The sequence below is a fragment of the Lithobates pipiens genome, unplaced genomic scaffold (genome assembly GCF_037356315.1).
Source record: "Lithobates pipiens isolate NorthernLeopardFrog02 unplaced genomic scaffold, aLitPip1_a1.2 Scaffold_107, whole genome shotgun sequence".
Lineage (NCBI taxonomy): Eukaryota > Metazoa > Chordata > Amphibia > Anura > Ranidae > Lithobates > Lithobates pipiens.
In genome coordinates, this window is record NW_027507693.1 from 876,989 (window position 1) to 899,559 (window position 22,571).

The 22,571-nt window shown below is 46.4% G+C and overlaps 1 protein-coding gene and 5 pseudogenes across 1 annotated transcript in view; 1 reads left to right on the plus strand and 5 right to left on the minus strand.

The window, feature by feature from the left end:
* Positions 1-22,571, minus strand: part of LOC143958556 (dual serine/threonine and tyrosine protein kinase-like) — a 304,078-nt gene that overhangs the window by 203,467 nt on the left and 78,040 nt on the right. The window lies entirely within an intron of this gene.
* LOC143958885 (5S ribosomal RNA) lies at positions 2,680-2,798 on the minus strand (annotated as a pseudogene).
* LOC143958860 (5S ribosomal RNA) lies at positions 2,907-3,024 on the minus strand (annotated as a pseudogene).
* LOC143959065 (5S ribosomal RNA) lies at positions 3,133-3,251 on the minus strand (annotated as a pseudogene).
* LOC143958635 (5S ribosomal RNA) lies at positions 5,648-5,766 on the minus strand (annotated as a pseudogene).
* Positions 5,922-6,040, plus strand: LOC143958691 (5S ribosomal RNA; annotated as a pseudogene).

Genomic DNA, 22,571 nt, shown 5'->3' on the forward strand with positions numbered 1-22,571 from the left:
CACATTAGCTCAGTGTCATGAATTTTGGTGATACACAAACAGTTGCGTTAGGCTGGGTTCACACTTGTACAATGCGGAAACCCTGCGATTCCACTACGGGTTCCTGCATCGCACCCGACTCGCACGACAGTTTACAATGACATATGCAAACTGCTGGGGAATGTCATACAATGTTAATGACACCCCCATTTCAGCTCACATGTCGCACTGCAAAAGTGTCAGTTTGGACATGAATCGGATTGCATGGGTGCCAATGCGATACGATTCTGGTGCGGACCAAAAAAAGGGTCCTGTGCGAGTTTAGTCCAGATGCGATACGATTTCAGCCATACTATCTGTATGGCTGAAATCGCATTGCACGGACATTGCCTGAGATTTGCACTGCAGTGCAAATTGCATGCGATTTTGCACAATGCAGCAGTGTGAACTGGCCCTGAGCCTAGGTTTCCGCAAATTTGATGGATAGCAATGTTAACTGTGAAGTTGCCCTAGAATGCAGTTCACATGCACACAAACCCCACTTTTCATTTAGGCTCTGTTTCCACTTGTGCAACTTGTCCTGTGACTTTGGAATGCAAAGTTGCATGACAAGAAGTACCCGATTTCCAATGAGTACCATTCATATCTGTGCGACTTCAAGTCACAGCAACTTCAAAATAGTCCCTGCACTACTTTGGTCCCATTTTAATGTGACTCGAGGTCCCTAAACCTCCAGAATACACAGGCATTGCTTCAAGTCGCGTCAGAATCGTGCAACTTTCAGGCTTTTTAGGCTAACGCAGCCTGAAAGTTGCACAATTCTGCCGCAATTTTGATGCGACTTTAAAGCAATGCCTGTGTATTCCGGAGGTCTATGGATCTCAAGTTGCATCAAAGTGGGACCAAAGTAGTGCAGGGACTACTTTGAAGTTGCACAGATATGAATAATACTCATTGGAATTCATAGCGTTCAAAGTCGCAGGACAAGTTGTACAAGTGGAAATGGAGCCTAAATGAAAAGTGGGTTTTTGTGCATGTGAACTGCATTCTGATGGGACAACTTCACAGTTAACATTGATAGCCATCAGATTTGCCCGTAGCCTTTACAGCCCATGCGCAGTAATGATGATCAGATTTTACTACCACTATCATGGGCGAAGTACCCCTGGTAGTAAAATTCAATCATTAAGGCTATTTTTACACTTGTGCGACTTGAAAGTCAAGTGCTTTTGCCATGATTTTTGCCATGACTTGAAGCAATGTCTGTGTAATCTTGAGGTCTCTGCCACACGTCGCATCAAAGTCGGACAAAAGTAGTACAAAAACTACTTTTAAGTCGCACAGATATGAACTAAACTCGTAGGAAATCACGGGTTATGACTTGTCATGTGACTTTGCAGTCTCAAGTCGCAGGACAAGTCGCACGAGTGTGAAAGGGCCTTAGGCTGTCCGTACCACCTTATCACTGCTGCTACCTCATTGGTTTAGGGTATTGTTTTACTGGTGTGATCGGGCGCATTCAGGGTGATATGGCCGTAGGCAGGGCCGCTGATAGAAATCATGGGGCCCCGTACAGACTACCTGATGGGGCCCCCTTCAGCTCCACCCTGGCCCCGCCCCTGGTCCCTCATTTAGCCCCACCCCTGGCCCCACCCATTGTCCCTCCCCAGACCCCGCCTTGAAAAATAGTGTAGGTTTGTCTACAAGTGACATTTGTTTTTCTCCAGTCAGTTATAGGTTTGATTATCCAAAAGAAATACTGTTTTCAGATGAGAACATACCTCTTTAATATCTATATGTAATACAAACAAAACAAATAAATAAAATGGTATTTTGGAGAGTATTGGCAGGATATTTATTGCAGAGTATTGGCAGGGTAAGTATTGCAGAGTATTGGTAGGGTAAGTATTGCAGAGTATTGCCAGGGTATTGGCAGGGTATTGGCGGGGTATGTATTGCAGAGTATTGGTGGGGTATGTATTGCAGAGTATTGGCAGGGTAAGTATTGCAGAGTATTGCAGAGTATTGCCAGGGTATTGGCGGGATAAGTATTGCAGAGTATTGGCGGGGTATGTATTGCAGAGTATTGGCGGGGTAAGTATTGCAGAGTATAGGCAGGGTAAGTATTGTAGAGTATTGGCAGTGTATTGGCAGAGTAAGTATTGCAGAGTATTGGCAGGGTAAGTATAAAGTATTGCAGAGTATTGGCAGAGTATGTATTGCAGAGTATTGGCAGGGTATGTATTGCAGAGTATGTATTGCAGAGTATGTACCGCCTGGGAGTACCAGGTGCCGTAGTCTTTTTTTTAATATGTTGTTGGCGTCAACGACCTGTTTTATTTTATTTGTTTTACCTGTTTTAGGCCATCTTGCTGGTCACTCTCAACCCTCTTGACAAAAACCAAGATGGTCACCTCGGCAAACAAGCAGAAAATTAAAACAGGTCGTTGACGCCAACAACATATAAAAAAAAAGCCTATGGCAGCTGGTATTCCCAGGTGGTCTCCCATCTATGTACTAACCATTTCAGACCCTGCTTAGCATCCGATATCTGACGAGTTCGGGCACATTCAGGGAGACGTGGCTGTAGGCGATTTTGCTGGCCACTCTCAACCCTCTTGACAAATGCCAAGATGGTCAGCTCGACAAATAAGCAGAAAAATAAAACAAGTCGTCTACGCCAACAACATGTTAAAAAAAAGCCTACGGCACCTGGTATTCCCAGGGGGTCTTCCATCCAGGCTCTAACCAGGCCCGACCCTGGTTAGTATCCGAGATCAGACGAGATCAGGCGCATTCAGGGCAATGTGGCCATAGGCGATCTTTTTGGCCACTCTCAACCCTCTTGAAAAACACCAAGATGGTCACCTCGGCAAAAAAGCTGAAAAATAAAAGAGGTTGTCGACATCAACAACATATAAAAAAAAAGCCTACAGCTCCTGGTATTCCCATGCAGTGTACCATCCAGGTACTAACCAGGTTCGACCCTGCTTATCATCCGAGATCAGATGAGATCGGGCGCATTCAGGGTGATGTACAGTAAGCGATCTTTCTGGCCACTCTCAACCCTCTTGACAAACGCCAACATATTTACCTTGGCAAACAACCAGAAAAATAAAACAAGTCGTCGACGCCAACAACATATTAAAAAAAAGAATACGGCACCTGGAATTCCCAGGCGGAATCCCACCCAGGTACTAAACAGGCCCGACCCTGCTTAGCATCCAAAATCAGATGAGATCAGGCAAATTCAGGCTGATTTGGTCGTAGGCGATCTTTCTGGCCACTCTCAACCCTCTTGACAAATGCCAAGATGGTCACCTCGGCAAACAAGCAGAAAAATAAAACAGGTCATCGACGCCAACAACATATTAAAAAAAAGAATACGGCACCTGGTATTCCCTGGCGGTTTCCCATCCAGGTGCTAACCATGTCACCCTGAATGTCCCTAGACCTAAGTGCAGCGTTTGATACAGTAGATCACAATACTCTACTCGTCCACCTCACAGAAGTAGCCGGAGTCCAAGACATAGATCTCCAATGGTTCGCGTCCTTGCTAGGAAATCGGTCACAGACAGTGAAACTAGTAAAATTCCTCTCCGAAACTAAGGCAGTCACCTGCGGAGTCCCTCAAGGCTCTCCTTTGTCACCCGTTCTCTTCAACATTTACATTCGCCCACTCCTTCAAATCATCAGATGCTCAGATCTCTGCTTCCACTCTTACGCTGACGACACGCAACTTTATTTCCGGATCAATGGAAAAAAAGATCACCAACAACAACTTGAAAACTGCCTCAAATCAATAGAGGACTGGATGACCACTAACTCCTCCAGCTGAACGAATCAAAGACAGAGCTTCTTATCTTACACCCAAATCATAAGCCCGAAACCAAAACCTCCTGGTCTCCACCAACCGTCTTTGGGCAGACTATCTCCCCAAAGACCAAAGCAAAGAGTCTCGGGGTTATTTTAGACGCACAAATGTCAATGGATGCGCATATAGGAGCAGTAGTCAGTGGATCTCACCATCTGCTGCGCATGCTTCCCAGACTCATCCCTTTTATCCCAAAGAATGACAAAGCAGTGGTAGTTGGAACAATCATTAATTCACCACTGGACTACGCAAATTCGCTTTACATAGGATTACCACAATATCAACTTGCGCGATTACAACTGATCCAAAACACGGCGGCAAGGCTGATAACAGGAAAAAAAACCCTGGGAATCCATCTCTCCTTCGCTGAGGAGCTTACATTGGCTAACCATAAAAAATCGGATCACGTTCAAGACCCTTTGCCTCACCCACAAATGCGTGCATAGAGAAGCTCCGCAATGCCTAATGGAGAAAATAAATCATTACACACCAAACCGCAGTCTTAAATCCAAGGGGGATCGGAGATTCGCTGTCCAAGGGCCTCGGCTATGGAATGCTCTACCAATCAACATCCGCCTGGAAGAAAATCACCTGGCTTTTAGGAAAAACCTCAAAACCTTCCTCTTTTAGCAGATGATCAATTCTCGCCACAGCGCCTAGAGGTGATTCAGTTCGCATTGTGCACTATACAAGTATTTCATTCATTCATTTGTTCATTCCCAGGCGGTCTCCCATCCAGGTACTAACCAGGCCTGACCGTGCTTAGCATTCAAGATCAGACAAGATCGGGTGCATTCAGGGTGATGTGGCCATAGGCAATGTTGCTGGCCACTCTCAACCCTCTTGACAAATGCCAAGATGGTCATCAAACAAGCAGAAAGATAAAACAAGTCATTGACGCCAACAACATAATAAAAAAAAGCCTACAGCACCTGGTATTCCCAAGCGGCCTCCCATCAAGGTATTAACCAGGCCCAACCTTGCTTGGCATCCGAGATCAGGCATATTCCAGGTGATGGGGCTGTAGGATCTCGTTGGCCCCTCACAACCCTCTTGACAAACGCCAAGATGGTCACCTCGGCAAACAAGCAGTAAAATAAAACAGGTCATCGATGCCAACAACATATAAAAAAAAGCCCACGGCACCTGGTATTCTCCGGCAGTCTCCGATCCAGGTACTAACCAGGCACGTCCCTGCTTAGCATCCACAATCAGACGAGATAGGACGCATTCAGGGTGATGTAGCTGTAGGCCATCTTGCTGGTCACTCTAAACCCTCTTGACAAACGCCAAGATGGTCACCTCAGCAAACAAGCAGAAAAATAAAACAGGTCGCCAAAAACATATTAAAAAAAAGCCTACGGCACCTGGTCTTCCCAGACGGTCTCCCATTCAGGTGCTAACCAGTCCTGACCCTGCTTAGCAATCGATATCAGATGAGATCAGCACATTCAGGGTGATGTGGCCATAGGGGTTCTTGCGGCCACTCTCAACCCTCTTGACAAACACCAAGATGGTCACCTCGGCAAACAAGCAGAAAAATAAACAGGTCGTCGATGCCAACATATTAAAAAAAAAGCTAACGGCACCAGGTATTCCCAGGCAGTCTCCCATCCAGGTACTAACCAGTCCAGACCCTGCTTAGCATCCGAGATTGGGCGCATTCAGAGTGATTTAGCCATATGCCATCTTGCTGGTCACTGCAAACCCTGTTGACAAACGCCAAGATGGTCAACTCAGCAAACAAGCTGAAAATTAAAACAGGTTGTCGACGCCAACAACATATTAAAAATTAGCCTACGGCACCTGGTATTGCCAGGCGGTCTCCCATCCTGGTACTAACCAGGCCCGACCCTGCTTTGCATCCAAGATCAGATGGTATCGGGCGCATTCAGGGTGATGTGGCCGTAGGGGATCCTGCTGGCAACTCTAAACCCTCTTGACAAATGCCAATATGGTCACCTCGGCAAACAAGCAGAAAAATAAAACAGGTCATCGACGCCAATAACATATTAAAAAAAAGCCTACGGCACCTGGTATTCCCAGGTGGAGAGTGGCCAGCAAGATTGCCTACGGCCCCATCACCCGGAATATGCCTGATCTCGTCTGATCTCGGATGCTAAGCAGGGTTGGGCATGCTTAGTACCTGGATAGGAGACCGCCTGGGAATACCAGGTGCCGTAGGCTTTTTTATAATATGTTGACTTCGATGACCCTTCTTCTTCTTCTTCTTCAGATGTTGCCTTGTCGAGTCCTCCGCTCACAATAGCTCTGACCGGGCACGCGGCGACTTATATAGGGACATCACCGGATGATGTCCCCGCCCATTTTGGTGTCCCAGTCCCAGAGGATGCTGGGACTGTGACATCATAATAGGCGGGGACATCATCCGGTGATGTCCCTATATAAGTCGCTGTGTGCCCGGTCAGAGCCATTGTGAGCGGAGGACTCGACGAGGCAACATCTGAAGAAGAAGAAGAAGAGAAGAACAGAACAGAAGGCGGCGGCAGCGGAGGTGACAGCGGCGACAGAAGACCGGGCCACCGCCTGTAAAAGAGCTATAAGAAGGCGCGGTGGCCCAGCACAAGAACCGAAGAGGGGGGACAAGACCCCCGAAGTCGGAAGAAGAGGGCTGCGGCGAGGAAGAAAGCCGGACTCCTCCGCTAGTAAAAGAGCTACAAGAAGATAGCGGAGGAGTGCGGCGAGAAGACCCCCGAAGATGGAAGACCCCCGGAGCTGTGCAATAAATTATTTTATCTTGTGTGTTGTGTTTTTTTTTTGTACTTTATTTTACAGGTGAATGGGTAGGGGTACATTGTACCCCATACTCATTCACATAGGGTGAAGGGCCGGTATCCGGGGGCCCCCTTATTAAAGGGGGCTCCCGGATTCCGATAAACCCACGCCCGCAGACCCCGACAACCAACGGCCAGGGTTGTCGGGAAGAGGCCCTTGTCCTCATCAACATGGGGACAAGGTGCTTCGAGGTGGGGGGGCCGCGCGGCCCCCACTTCCCCAAGGCACCCCCCATGTTGAGGGCACGCGGCCTGGTACGGCTCAGGAGGGGGGGGGGCGCTCGCTCGCCCCTCCTTTCCTGGCTGGCCGGGTAGCGTGCTCGGACAAGGGTCTGTTGTGGACTTGGGGGGACCCCCACGCGGATTTTTTTTGGCATTGGGGTTCCCCTTTAAGTCCATACCAGGTGGCGGGGCCAGCGGCGTCTTCTACCTGGAGACCCGCTCGAAATGAGCGGACTTTTCTCCGGGCGGGAAAAGTCCATTCATTTCAAAAGTACGGCGGACTGGCACACTCGTGGCTAGATTGTCCGCCGAAATGCGAGTCCAGCGGGTACTTTCGGGTCAAAAAAGTATGCCAGAAGCCTACACATGGGGGGATTGTCCGGCGGACTTGAGTTTGCCGGAATTTTCCACCCGCTTGTTTGATTGTGTGTACGCGGCATAAGAGTAACTAAAGATAAATTTGGATCCATGTGTGGCCACTGTGGTTGAACAGAAGTCAGGATATTCCTAATCAGTCAGGGCTGTAGGCTGGAGAGATGATCTGTATATTTTGACAGCAAGGTAGCCTTCCTGCTGTCAGAATTCAATAATACAGTGGAGAGGATTCCAGCACCCACATTGAGTGTGTGGATGGAGGAATCCAGTCAGGTGTTGTTTTTTTAAATTTAACCCACTAGCTGAATGAAAAAAACTGACATGTGCATGGCCAGCGTTAGAGATTCAGGGGTTAAGTGACCTGGAGATATTGAAGCACAGTGGTTTGGGCAGCACAGTGGTGTAGTGGTTAGCACTCTCATCTAGCAGTAAGAAGGGTTGCTGGTTTAAATCCCAACCATGACACTACCTGCCTGGAGTTTGCATGTTCTCCCTGTGCCTGTCTATATTCAACCTTATTATTAAGCCAGGTTTAACCATGAAGTAAGCATTTTAGGTTAACAGTAAAAAAAATGTATATCGTGCCATGGTTTCGATTGTGTCGGACTGCCTTCCGGATTTAAATATAAAACGCTACCAAAAAACTGTTAGCAATCGCAGGGATCAGGCCAGACTCTGCGAACGCTGCAGTTATGTGTTTAGTGTTTTGTAAGTGACAGTGATCGATCGATACTGCACTTGGGTGGGCTGGGCTGAAAGACATTATGTGCTCTACAAACTATTACTACCTTGTCTCTTCCCATACTTATCTAATTTATAAAACCCTACTAAGCACACTGATATAAAGTTACTTATGAAAACACACACATTGCTGCTAGTAAAACATTATCTTATTTATTTCCCATTAAATTAGGAAAGCTAACATAAAGTAATAAAAGGACATTACAATATCACGCAGCTTACATTCAGAACATACAATACAATAATATGAAAGATACTTATCACACGGTCCTCTGCGAGGCTTTGCTGCATCAGCTAGGCTCAGACCAGGACAGGGCCTTCACCATGAGGTTTAGGCCGGAGCCATCTCCCAAAGTAGGCCGAGTCACCACATGGCAGGGTCTCACAGCAAACAGGAAAACATTGTCTGTGTGTGAGCCTTTTCATACAAACATACACACCCACTCGTAGCCACCCCCATTTGCCTTCCATCCAATAGATTTCGCCAAGAGGCATTCCTTCACATGTATGTCCATTCTTCAGGAAGCATGCTGTATTGTCCACTATTGATCAGTGTTTTCAACGATGAGCCACCCAGCTTGATTTTACTCCCTTTGAAGCCTGCAACCACACACACATCACAGCAGGGGGGGTCCGAGTCCAGCTATTGTTCTTCTGATTACAAAGCTTTCATGTGCTTCATTCATTTGAGGCTAAGTGGCTACCTCAACAATGAACAGATAACATAAGTATTATATGAATTCAATCCAACAGCCGCTTTGCGCCTGAAAGGCGCATACCACCCCTCTTCAGACACGGTTCCTATTAAACAGTCCATAACTGTCCTAACGTGTGTGGCTCCCCAACATGTGTTTCTGAACCAGTACCTATGGAACAGTCCTTAGCTGTGTAATGTGTTGTGGTTTTCAACATGTGCTTCAGAAACAGCTCCCGTGGAACAGTCCATAATGGTCTTACCGTATTGTGTTTTTCAACATGTGCAGAAACAGGTTCTATGGAGCAGTCCATTATTGTGTTACCGTGTGGTGCTTCCCAACACGTGCCGCTTTGCCACTGAGTGATACACCACCATCATTCTTCAGCGACAGCTTCCATGCCACCATTCTGGATCTTCGGTATCTTCAGGACGGCAATACGGGCAGGGGGTGTCCATTCACTCACCAGCACACATTCAGAGTAACATATCAACCAGCTTTCAAATACCGAGTCTTGAGGAGGGCCTTTCTTGCCCATATTACTAGCCTACAATATCCATAGGTCACACTCTACCACAAAAATAAATCAACTTATTACCATAATATATACATATGTATTACGCACCCCGCTCCCAACCTCCTATAGCCCTTTACTGTAAATACGGGTTGGGATTCGGCAGGCTTGCTCACAACGGTATTGCAGGGCTCTGACTTGACCGCAAAGTCTCTAACTTGTACACAGAGACCTTACCGTCAAATCGTCCCTCAACTTGCATAGACAAATGGGAGACCCTTCTAGATAAATATCGCTTAACTACACATATAAGTTTACAACAATTACCCAACCCACACAATTCCACCCCTGTGCCTGTATTTCAGAGATCATGCCCATTGTATACCATGCACCTCTACCTACGGTTAGGTTCAAGGAACCCTCTAGTTCCATGACTAACACTACACCGGTATTCTTTAGGACAAAGAAACAAACTCGCCTATGTCCTAAATAATACCCGGGTGCCTTCTTCCCAGCAATGATCTCTCCATCCAGAACACAGAGAGAAATAACTTCCCAACATTACTCGTTCATCCCCACGTATTGATCTGGTATACAATGGACATCGTGGTCATGCTTCCGACAAAGGGAAATATCCACCTGCCCCCAGCGTTCATCTTCTCTGATCACATGTGTGATATAGCCTCAAATGCAACAAGATAGAATCCCCAGTCAGTAAGCCCATTGATGCCACCAAATATACAGACCGAGTCTGCACTTCTGTATATGGGAACATACAGCATAACACCTTTCACAATCCAACTTAGTACAGCCCATACAGGCATTCGACCACTACTTTGGATTAGTGTAAGCAATGTGTTTTGGCAAAATCTTACTGAGCGGTGATGCTAACTCATCAGGCCACTGCCCCTTCATACAGAGACGGTACAATCAGCTTGATGTTGGCCACCGAGTGCACGCCAGAGCCAATGACAGGTTTCTGTCCTCTCTACCAACCTCTCAACATGGTTGACAAAACCCGGAGCCATTCTAACCTGAGTGTTTCTGTAACTTCATTGAATGTTATCAAGGATGCCACCAATCTCCCGGGGTAACAAAGTCACGCTCCTTCTCTGAAGCTATGGCTGTGAGTTTGTTCCTCAGGAGGCTGCTGTCCCCTCCATTAGCACCACCCATCCCAGCTATGGTTCCCCCCCCAATATAGTGCTGAATACATCCCTCCTCTTTCGGGTTACTCCTCAGCAATAAGCATCCTGCATGGACCTCATTCTCATCTCTGGGAGTAAGTCACTGGTACAATAACCGCACCTGATTCAGTGTATACTCAGCACATATAGGGTGATAGGTTTTTGAGGCTAAGTGGCTACCTCAACAATGAACAGATTACATAAGTATTATATGAATTCAATCCAACATGGGCGGAGGGGCAAAACGCAAGTGCTAGCAGGTATCTGGGCTGATCCCGCTAACAATGCATTTTTTTGGAACCCTAAACTGCTGGGGACGCTAGTATAGATCTGATCAGTCAGATATTGATCTGTTCAGATTCTATACCACTACGGGAGGTTTATGCTTTGTGCGTGGGTGTTAGCGGTACTGGCACTAAACTAGCGCTGCCTGGGGCGACGCAGACCCTGACCCTAAAACCTAATTGATATCACCCACCGGGTGATCAGGGGCTTAAACCTTTATTGGGTAATAAATGGTGGGTACCCTGCTGCTATAAAAAGCAAACTAACTAACCAGAGTCACCCATAACACTTATACGGTGATCACTGGTGAAAGGGTTAACTAGGGGCAATCAGGGGGTTAAAATCTTTATTAGGTAGTATATGGGGGTCCCTGGCGCTATATAAAAACCTGACGGGGAACCTAAATAACTAACTGGCTAACCAGCGTCACCAGTGACACTTATACGGTGATCGCTGGTGAAAGGGTTAACTAGGGGCAATCAGGGAGTTAAAACCATTATTGGGTAGTATATGGGGGTACCTAGCGCTATAAAAACCTGGCGGTGAACCTAAAAAAATAACTAGCTACTTAGCGGCACCAGTGGCACTAATGCAGCGATCAGAAAAACGATCGCTTAGTGACACTGGCAAAAGGGGGCGAAAGGGTTAACTATAGGGCAATCAGGGGGTTAAAACCATTATTGGGTAGTATATCGGGGTACCTAGCGCTATAAAAACCTGGCGGTGAACCTAAAAAAATAACTAGCTACCTAGCGACACTAGTGACACTAATGCAGCGATCAGAAAAATGATCGCTTAGTGACACTGGCAAAAGGGGGTGAAAGGGTTAACTAGGGGCAATCAGGGGGTTAAAACCATTATTGGGTAGTATATCGGGGTACCTAGCGCTATAAAAACCTGGCGGTGAACCTAAAAAAATAACTAGCTACCTAACGGCACCAGTGACACTAATGCAGCGTTCAGAAAAACTATTGCTTAGTGATACTGGTAAAAGGGGGTGAAAGGGTTAACTAGGGGCAATCAGGGGGTTAAAACCGTTATTGGGTAGTATATCGGGGTACCTAGCGCTATAAAAACCTGGCGGTGAACCTAAAAAAAATAAAAGTGCAGCGCTTGGCCTCTTAAATATAAATGTGACTTAATAGGAAAAATGTGTGTGTATGGAAAATGTGAAAAACCTAAATAATGTGAAAAATCATTAGTGAAAAATACTTTGAAAACCCAAATGTCCAATGAAGTCAAAAGAAATTAATCTGTAACTTAAATGTCCATTAAAGTGAAAAACCAAATAATCATAAAAAATAATGTGACACAATATAAAGTCCCATGTGAAATATAAGACAAAAAATGATGATTGATCTTGTATGTTCAAAACAACAATAATAATGCTTGACCACGTGGACCCTTCACCTCTGTAAACCAATAATGAATGCACCTGGGGTGATTAGGGTGTGCCCAGGCACGCAGCGTGCCTGGGCACACCCTAATCACCCCAGGTGCATTAGCATTATCCAGGAGCAGCACCAGTGATATGACGTTTTGAGGCCTAAGAGAGGATCCGAGTGTATTTGGAGACTACGTGATATCCGAAGGATTGGGTCGTTTCCCGGCTTCTTGCACCGAACGATTGGGTCGGCTTTCGGCTTCCTTATCGAAACGTCTATGTTTAACAGGGGGTCACTGGAGATCTGGTAAGCCTCCATTCATTATTGGTTTACAGAGGTGAAGGGTCCACGTGGTCAAGCATTATTATTGTTGTTTTGAACATACAAGATCAATCATCATTTTTTGTCTTATATTTCACATGGGACTTTATATTGTGTCACATTATTTTTTATGATTATTTGGTTTTTCACTTTAATGGACATTTGAGTTACAGATTAATTTCTTTTGACTTCATTGGACATTTGGGTTTTCAAAGTATTTTTCACTAATGATTTTTCACATTATTTAGATTTTTCACATTTTCCATAAACACACATTTTGCCTATTAAGTCACATTTATATTTAAGAGGGCAAGCGCTGCACTTTTACTTTTTTCTGCTTTTGTGTGCCCAGTATCCGGGTTATAGTGTTCAGCTGCTGTTTTTTATATCATTTTATTTTATTTTACTAAGCGCAGATTTCTAATTTCTTTTGTAACCTAAAAAAAATAACTAGCTACTTAGCGGCACCAGTGACACTAATGGAGCGATCAGAAAAACGATCACTTAGTGACACTGGCAAAAGGGGGTGAAAGGGTTAACTCTAGGGGCAATCAGGGGGTTAAACCTTTATTGGGGGGGTAGGGGGCTACCCTGGACCTAACATTAACTGCCCTGACAGTATTTACTGTCACAACTGACACTAAATGCAGTGATCAATAAATAAATGATCACTGCAATCAGTGACACTGTGACTGGGAGGGGGAGGGGGGGCGGGGTGCGATCGGGGGGGTGGGGTTTGTGTGCCTACATGTCAGTGTAGTGTTGGTGCACACTTACTTTCACTGTTCTCCTCGTAGTCCGGACAATAAGACCGCCCCGAGGAGAATGACATCACTTCCTCCCTGCCTGTGTTTACTATACACAGCGGGGGAGGCTTCTCATTCGCCAGGGGCGATCGAGAGGGGATGGCCAAAAACCAACGGCCATCCCCTCATCCCGGATCGCTCCTGAAGCGAAACGGACCGCCGCATCCAGCTGGAAGGCAAGCACGTACATGTACGTGCTTTCATAGTTTCATAGTTAGTTAGGTTGAAAAAAGACACCAGTCCAACCTGAGTGAGTGTCTACAATTGTCCCTATTCCTGTACATTGCACACTCACATTGGTCCCTACCCTCAAGGAGCCCACAATCCAAGGTCCCCATGCATATACTAGGGCCAATTTTGGACAGAGGCCAATTAACCTATCTGCATGTCTTTGGATTGTGGGAGGAAACCGGAGTACCCGGAGAAAACCCACGCAGACACAGGGAGAACAGGTAGTGTTGTGGTTGGGATTTGAACCAGTGACCCTTCTTATTCCTAGGTGAGAGTGCTAACCACTACACCACTGTGCTGCCCTTGTGCCTGTTGGTGCCATTGCACCGATGTACATTGCCATGCGGCGGTCCTTAAGTGGTTAAGGATGATAAAATAAATTGTCTAACATGCTATAGAAGCAGTGTCAGAGTTATGAGCTTTAATCATAACTCATTGCTTGGGTTCATCACTGAATTTTGTGGACCCAAAAATATTGCTTGACTGCGTTAGGAATGAAAAAGTATATAGCTCAATCAACTGCCTGAGTTATGAGCTTTAATCAGAACTCATTGCTTGGGTTTACCCACTGAATTTTGTGGACCCAAAAATATTGCTGGATGGAGTTAGGAATAAGAAAGAGAGCAGGGATTTCAGTCTGATCCCTCTTGGGAAAGTCTACAGAGAGCCCCCGCTCTCTGGAAGTAAAGGGCGGCTGTTGGAAGACCATCTTACATTTCAATTGTAAGCTATAATTAAGCCTCTAGTCTGGTTGCTAGGTTGTTCTGAAGTAGAAGGCTGAGGGACTGGGTCAATCTCAGTTCGTGCTGGACTTGCGGAAGAGTGCTCATTCCTCTGAGAAGGCCGGGCTAGATCTGATTCAGTCTCTCTTCCAACTGCTTCTAGGGCAACATGGCAGGCAGTCCAAATGTTTGGTTATGGCCTATGAAGTGAATGGCAGATCTTATTCTAACTATTCATCCTTTCTTCCTGTGAATTCGGTGTTTTGATCTTGGAATGGTTCTTAGCTTTTCTTGGTTAGAGTATGAGGGCACCATACTACAGCCAACAAACTTTGGCCAGGCCAAAATCAACGTGCCCTATTCTTGGTTCAGACTTTAGGGACTGGGTCAAGATGTCTTCTCCCCATAGGGGAAAAGGTATGGCACATGCCATTCCCACACAAATAGGTTTAAACGTCCATAATTTAAACCATATGAAAGTTTTCAATGAAAACTATTCAGTAATGTCCATGTATAGTGTATCCAGTAGCAAGCAAAAACAGAGTAGGGTTCAGGCACAATGCACATAGATATCACTTGCTGCCCATTTGCTAGAGCGGGATTTAGACAGGACCCCCTCCCAAGCCCACTGTAGCATTGTTTGTATATAATGCTGTTAACTACCCGTTTGCTGCTCATTAGTATGCCCACCTTGGAGCAGTGTAGAATGCATTGCCAGTGATTTCCCCTTGCGCATATGCTCTGTGGTCCCAACAGAGCACATTTCATAGGCAATGTAAATAGCAAATGGCTGCTCTACTAGAGCCGGCCTTTGGTTTATATGAAATTCAAATGATGTGTTGTGCAATCAAGCCCACTGAAGCATTGTTTGTTTACAATGCCATTAATTCCCCTCCACTACTCATTTATATGCCCAACTTGGAGCAGTGTAGAATGCATTGCAAATGATTTCACCTTGCGCATATGCTTTTTGTGGTCCCAACAAAGCAGCATTCATAAGCAATGCAGATAGTGATTGGCTGCTCTAGGGGAGCCAGTTATATGAAATGCAAATGATGTGTTGCACAATCAAGCCCACTGTAGCATTGGTTTTATACAATGCCATTAATTCGCCCTTTGCTGCTGATTCATATCCAGTCTGGCGCAGCATAGAATGTATTGCCCCTGATTTCCCGTTTCAGGCTCTCTGTGGTCCCAACAGAGCAGTGTTCAGATGCAATGCACATAGATTTCTTGCTGCCCATTTGTTGCAGCTAGGCTTTCGACAGGACCCCCTCCCAAACCCACTGTAGCATTGTTTGTATACAATGCCATTAATTTGCCCTTTGCTGCTGATTCATGCCCAGCCTGGCGCAGCATAGAATGTATTGCAATTGATTTCCCGTTGGTTTCCAGCTCTTTGTGGTCCCAACAGAGCAGTATTCAGACACAATGCACATAATTGATTTATTTTTATTTTTTTGTTAGGCTTTAGTACGGTTATTAGTTAGCATTAGAACCATATTGTTTAATGTGAAAATGATGTATATTTTCACTGCTGAATGCTTTATTTTTTTAGAAGCCAGGAAAGCATTTTATTGTTTTAAAATGCCTAGCTTGTCAATATTACAATTGAGTGTGTTTTAAAGGTTGTTAATGCAATAATTGGGGCCTAAAGCCCCATATCATCCTCCTTGTGTTTTTTATTGTTACCAATATCTCGTTGCAGATGACTGGAATGAGCACAAGATGTATGTGTGAAATGCGTCCACATGACCATAGTTTGGTGTCTTTGGTGTTATCTTTGTGAAACAATATAAAAGGCAATCGGAAGTTCTGGATCTGCAGTCATTTCTTTCTTCCTTCTGACTGGAATGATCCAGTATGGCTGGGCTGCTGTTCGATCTAAAGTAAGTGAAGGGTACACATTTTTTCTTCATTTTATACATTTATTTTTCTTTAAAGATGCATTTAGCCTTTAACTCCAGGGCACGTTCATCCCATTGATGGTCAATGGGCAGCATGTCTCCCCTTGGTGGTCAATGGGCAGCATGTCTCCCCTTGGTGGTAAATGATGGGCAGCATGTCTCCCCTTGGTGGTCAATGGGCAGCATGTCTCCCCTTGGTGGTCAATGATGGGCAGCACGTCTCCCCTTGGTGGTCAATGATAGGCAGCACGTCTCCCCTTGGTGGTCAATGATGGGCAGCACGTCTCCCCTTGGTGGTCAATGATGGGCAGCACGTCTCTCCTTGGTGCTCAATGATGGGCAGCACGTCTCCCCTTGGTGGTCAATGAGGATTCACTATTGAGTTGGCCCACCCTTTTGCAGCTACAACAGCTTCAATTCTTCTGGGCAGGCTGACCACAAAGTTTAGGTGTGTGTCTTTGGGAATGCTTGACCATTCTTCCAGGGAGAGCATTTGTGAAGTCAGGCACTGATGTGGACGAGTAGGCTTGGCTCGGGATTCTCTGCTCTAATTCATCCCAAAGGTGTTCTATTGGGTTGAGGTCAAGAATCTGTCCAGCCCAGTAAAGCTCCTCCATCCCAAACTCGCTCATCCATGTCTTTTATGGATTAGTGACAGGAGGGAAGTTGGGGCTACTTCCCCAGGATAGAAGGGTGAGGCATTCACACGTGGTATCAACAAAATTCCAAGCTTCCAGGAATAGGAATTTCTCCAACTTTAGACAAGGCAGAGACCCCAAAAAGAAAAGGAGGAGTACTCAGGCCACGTTTCTAAAGGCAAATAGAGAAGCCTCTCCAATAATCAGGAGGGGACAAAGTCCATTTGACAAAAGGCCACTGCAGCCAGGTTGAAGAGGTTTGCGGAGGTATCGGGCAGTCGTTGCGAAGATCCGTGGGTGGTTTCTACAGTCCGTTTTACCCATTTTTGGACCTTCCAAGATGTGCCCCCACAGGACTCGTTAGTTCTAACAAAAAGTCCAACTTCACAGCAGAAAGCGGAAGCTCTGCAGAAATATCTTCACCTTCTTGTAGTACAACAGGCAGTTTTACCGGTCCCTCCCTCCGAGAGATTCATGGGATTCTATTCTCCTCTCTTCCTCATCCCCAAGAAGAGTGGAGAGTGGAGACCAGTGGTGGATCTGAAGAGGTTAAATCGTTTCATACAGCTCGACTCGTTCAAGATGGAATCCTTGCAGACGATCATCCAGATGGTCCAACCAGGAGACTGGATGGTATAGGTAGACTCGCAAGATGCTTATTTCCATGTTCCCGTGTTACCAGCGTTCCAAAGATTTTTGAGAGTGGCAATAGGCTCAACACATCTCCAGTTTCAATGCCTGCCTTTTGGCCTATGCACATCACCAAGGATATTCTCAAAAGTTCTAATTTCAGCCCTGGCACCTTCGAGTCTTTCACTTTTTGGATGACATTCTACTGCTAGCGTCCGATCAAGCCCAGCTACGGGACCACAAGGAGATTCTTCTGAGGACTCTGAGAGAGTTTGGGTGGTTAGTAAATACAGAGAAGAGCCTCCTAACCCCAACTCAGGTGATGATTTACCTGGGTGCTCTATTCAACACCAAGGCTGGTGTGAAGGTGAAGGCGATTGTTCAGAAGATGGTCCACGTCAGATCTCTCTCCCACCTGTCAGCCTCGAATTGCTTGAGTTTAATCGGGACCATGGCGGCTTGTCTTCCAATGTTACCTTGGGCTCATTGGCATCTGAGGACTTTTCAATGGGGCTTTTTGACGCAGTGGAGGAAGAAGTCCCTATGTCAGAGAATATCAATTTCAGCTTCTATAAAGAGAAGTCTCCTCTGGGGGTCGAAGGAAGACCTCATTTCAAAGCCTCGGCTCCTGCAATGCCCTTCCTGGACCATTCTTACCACCGACGCAAGTTCAAAAGGGTGGGGAGCACACTGAGATCACCTGGCAGTGCAAGGGAAATGGGACGTAGTAGTCTCCAACGTCTTAGAGCTGCGAGCAGTGTACTTAGCTCTGCTGAGTCTAAAAGAACATCTACGGCAGAAACAAGTGCTAGTGCGGCTAGACAACAGAGCAGCAGTTTAATATATATAACGGCAGGGGTGAACGCACAGCATCACATTATTAAAGGAAGTAGAGCCCATTATGTTATGGGCGGAAATAAATTTGTTGGATTTAAAGGCAGTTTACCTTCCGGGCCGTTTGAATCAGCAGGCGGATCGCCTATCACGTTGTTTTCCAGACAGCAACGAGTGGGCAGTGCACCCATCAGACTTCAGTTGGATCATGAGTCTGCAGAAGCCACCAGAAATAGATCTCTTTGCTTCTCCAATGAATGCGAAGCTGCCGAGATTTCCATCCCGTCTGCCTCATCCCCGTGCAGAAGCAGTAGATGCCCTCTCGAGTCCGTGGCGATGCGAGACCGCGTATGCGTTTCCCCCCAGACCCTTGATCGCAAAGTTTTTAATCAGATTATCGATGGAGCCAGTCAGAGTGATAGCTATTCTGCCGTACTGGCCGAAGAGGCCGTGGTTCCCTTGGGCAGTGAACCTCAGCGTATGCCCCGCCGTTCAAGATCCCAGTGTTCCCGCAGCTTCTCTCACAGGGGAAATTGGTGCACCCAGCTCCTCACAAACTGAATCTACAGCTTTGGATCTTGAGCGGCAGAATTTCCAGTCATTAGGATTCTCAGTGGGGGTGATTTCTACTCTCCTAAAGGCTAGGAAACCTTCCACGAACTTTATCTATTCTAAAATATGGAATACATTTAAAACATTTGCAGAAAGTAAGCAGTGGGACCCCACCACTCCGTCCACCTCAGTAGTTTTGGAGTTTCTGCACAATGGTTTAGATCTGCGGCTCAGTTTAACCAGTAGAGACCCGCGCTATAGCCAAATGACGGCTACAGCGTGGACCTCCTTTGCTGGGACGACGTCTATTGACGTCGTCCCGTGCACGAGCAGCCTGAGGGGCGCACGCGGCGCGCTCTGTGATCGGCGAGTCTACAAGACTCGCCTGATCACGGATCCGAGCAAGGGGTCGATCCCGACCCCTTACCACGTGATCAGCTGTCAGCCAATGACAGCTGATCATGTGATACAACGGAGCCGGTAATCGGCTATTTTTCTACCTCGCGCTGACAGCGCGAGGAGAAAAAAAAAAGCCGATCATCGGTGGCCGTGATTGGGACATCAGTCCCGATCACGGCCAGCTTACCAGTACCCACCTGCCCCCTGCCAGTGCCACCTCTGTAATAAAAAAAGGGGCCCTCCATCAGTGCCACCCAGCAGTGCCCATAGTGCCACCCAGCAGTGCCCACAGTGCCACCCAGCAGTGCCCACAGTGCCACACATCAGTGCCCACCGTGCCACACATCAGTGCCCACAGTGCCACCCATCAGTGCCCACAATCTGCCTCAACAACGGTGCTGCACCCCAGTGCCACATATCCGTGCCCATCAGTGTCATCTACCAGTGCCCATCAGTGCCACACATCAGTGCCCAGCAATGCCACCTATCAGAGCCACCTATCAGTGCCACCTATCAGTGTCCATCAGACCCATCTATCAGTGGTACCTATTAGTGCCTCCCATCCGTGCCATCTTATCTGTGCCCATCTTTGCCCATCAGTGCCGCCTTATCTGTGCCCATCAGTACTGCCTTATCTGTGCCTATCGGTGCCACTTTATCTGTGCCTATCGGTGCCACTTTATCTGTGCCTATTAGTGTCGCCTTAACTATGCCTATCAGTGCCCACCAGTGCCGCCTCATCAGTGCACTTCAATGAAGGAGAAAAATGACCTGTTTGCAAAATTTTCTAACAAACTATTAAACATGATTTTTTTATTTTTTTGCATCTTTTTTTGTTTGTTTAGCAAAAAATAAAACTCCCAGCTGTAATTAAATACCACCAAAAGAAAGCTCTATTTGTGGGAAAAAAATGATAAAAATTCCATTTGGGTACGGTGTTGTATGACCGCGCAATTGTCATTCAAAGTGCATCAGCGCTGAAAGCAGAAAATTGGTCTGGGCAGGAGGGGGGTTTAAGTGCCCAGTAAGCAAGTGGTTAAAGTGGTGCTCAGGCCAAAATTACACTTTTTAAATAAAAATACCCCTATAATACACAAGCTTAATGTATTCAGTAAAGTTGGTCTGTAAACTAAGGTCCGTTTTGTTAGGTCATTACAGCATTTTGAAAGTTTATAAACTAGCAGCAGACTGTGGCCATCTTAAGTGTGGGCATCTGAAGCCAGACCGTATTTCTTCCTGGATTTCAGCCTTGCAGATCTCGCACATGCTCAATGCTGCACAAGCAGTGTAATAAGTTTCAGGTCAGGTTTCCATGGCAACGGCAGTGTTAGAGGAAGTTGCCACCCATATCTATGCAAACCCCTCCTCCCTCCAGGAACCAGTAAATATACTGCATGTACAAGAAATATTATTCAAGAAACACACACACACACTATATATATATCGTGTTCTGTACATATACACACACACACATATCTACACTCAGCTGATACTTTTTTCTGTACAGCTTTTCATTTAACCACTTCAGGACCGCCGTATTGCCAATGTACGTCAACACAATGGCACAGGCAGGCACAATCACGTAGATGTACGTGCCTGCCTTCCAGCGGGTGGGGGGTCCTCTTCGGACCCCCTCCCGTTGGATACGACGGTCCGGTTCGCTCCAGGAGCGCTCCGTGATGAGGGGATGGCCGTTGGTTTTCGGCCACCCCCTCTGGATCGCTCCTGGCCAATGAGAAGCTTCCTCCCACTGTGTATTGTTTACACAGGAAGGAGGAAGTGATGTCATTCTCCTCGGGGCGGTCTTTTTGACCGGACTACGAGGAGAAGACTAATAGTAAGTGTGCACCAACACTACACTGACATGTAGGTACACACAGGCACACAAACCCCCCCCCCCCCGATCCCCCCCCCGATCGCCCCCCCTCCCCCCCCAGTCACAGTGTCACTGATTGCATTGATCATTTCTTTACTGATCAATGCATTCAGTGTCAGTTGTGACAGTAAAAACTGTCAGGACAGTTAGTGTTAGGTCCAGGGTAGCCCCCTATCACCCCCCAATAAAGATTTAACCCCCTGATTGCCCCTAGAGTTAACCCTTTCACCCCCTTTTGCCAGTGTCACTAAGCGATCATTTTTCTGATCGCTGCATGTGTCGCTAGGTAGCTAGTTATTTTTTTAGGTTCACCGCCAGGTTTTTATATCGCTAGGTACCCCGATATACTACCCAATAATGGTTTTAACCCCCTGATTGCCGCTAGTTAACCCTTTCACCCCCTTTTGCCAGTGTCACTAAGCGATCGTTTTTCTGATCGCTGCAGTAGTGTCGCTACAGTCGCTAGGTAGCTATTTACTTTTTTAGGTTCACCGCCAGGTTTTTATAGCGCTAGGTACCCCGATATACTACCCAATAATGGTTTTAACCCCCTGATTGCCGCTAGTTAACGCTTTCACCCCCTTTTGCCAGTGTCACTAAGCGATCATTTTTCTGATCGCTGCATCAGTGTCGCTAGTGTCGCTAGGTAGCTAGTTATTTTTTTAGGTTCACCGCCAGGTTTTTATATCGCTAGGTACCCCGATATACTACCCAATAATGGTTTTAACCCCCTGATTTCCACTAGTTAACCCTTTCACCCCTTTTGCCAGTGTCACTAAGCGATCGTTTTTCTGATCGCTGCATTAGTGTCGCTACAGTCGCTAGGTAGCTAGTTATTTTTTTAGGTTCACCGCCAGGTTTTTATATCGCTAGGTACCCCGATATACTACCCAATAATGGTTTTAACCCCCTGATTTCCACTAGTTAACCCTTTCACCCCTTTTGCCAGTGTCACTAAGCGATCGTTTTTCTGATCGCTGCATTAGTGTCGCTACAGTCGCTAGGTAGCTAGTTATTTTTTTAGGTTCACCGCCAGGTTTTTATAGCGCTAGGTACCCCAATATACTACCCAATAATGGTTTTAACCCCCTGATTGCCGCTAGTTAACCCTTTCACCCCCTTTTGCCAGTGTCACTAAGCGATAATTTTTCTGATCGCTGCATCAGTGTCGCTAGTGTCGCTAGATAGCTAGTTATTTTTTTAGGTTTACCGCCAGGTTTTTATAGCGCTAGGTACCCCGATATACTACCCAATAATGGTTTTAACCCCCTGATTGCTGCTAGTTAACCCTTTCACCCCCTTTCACCAGCGATCACAGTATAAGTGTCACTGGTGACGCTGGTTAGCCAGTTAGTTATTTAGGTTCCCCGTCAGGTTTTTATATAGCGCCAGGGACCCCCATATACTACCTAATAAAAATTTGAACCCCCTGATTGCCCCTAGTTAACCCTTTCACCACTGATCACCGTATAAGTGTTACGGGTGACTCTGGTTAGTTTGTTTTTTATAGCATCAGGGCACCCACCATTTATTACCCAATAAAGGTTTAACCCCCTGATCACCCGGCGGGTGATATCAATTAGGTTTTAGGGTCAGGGTCTGC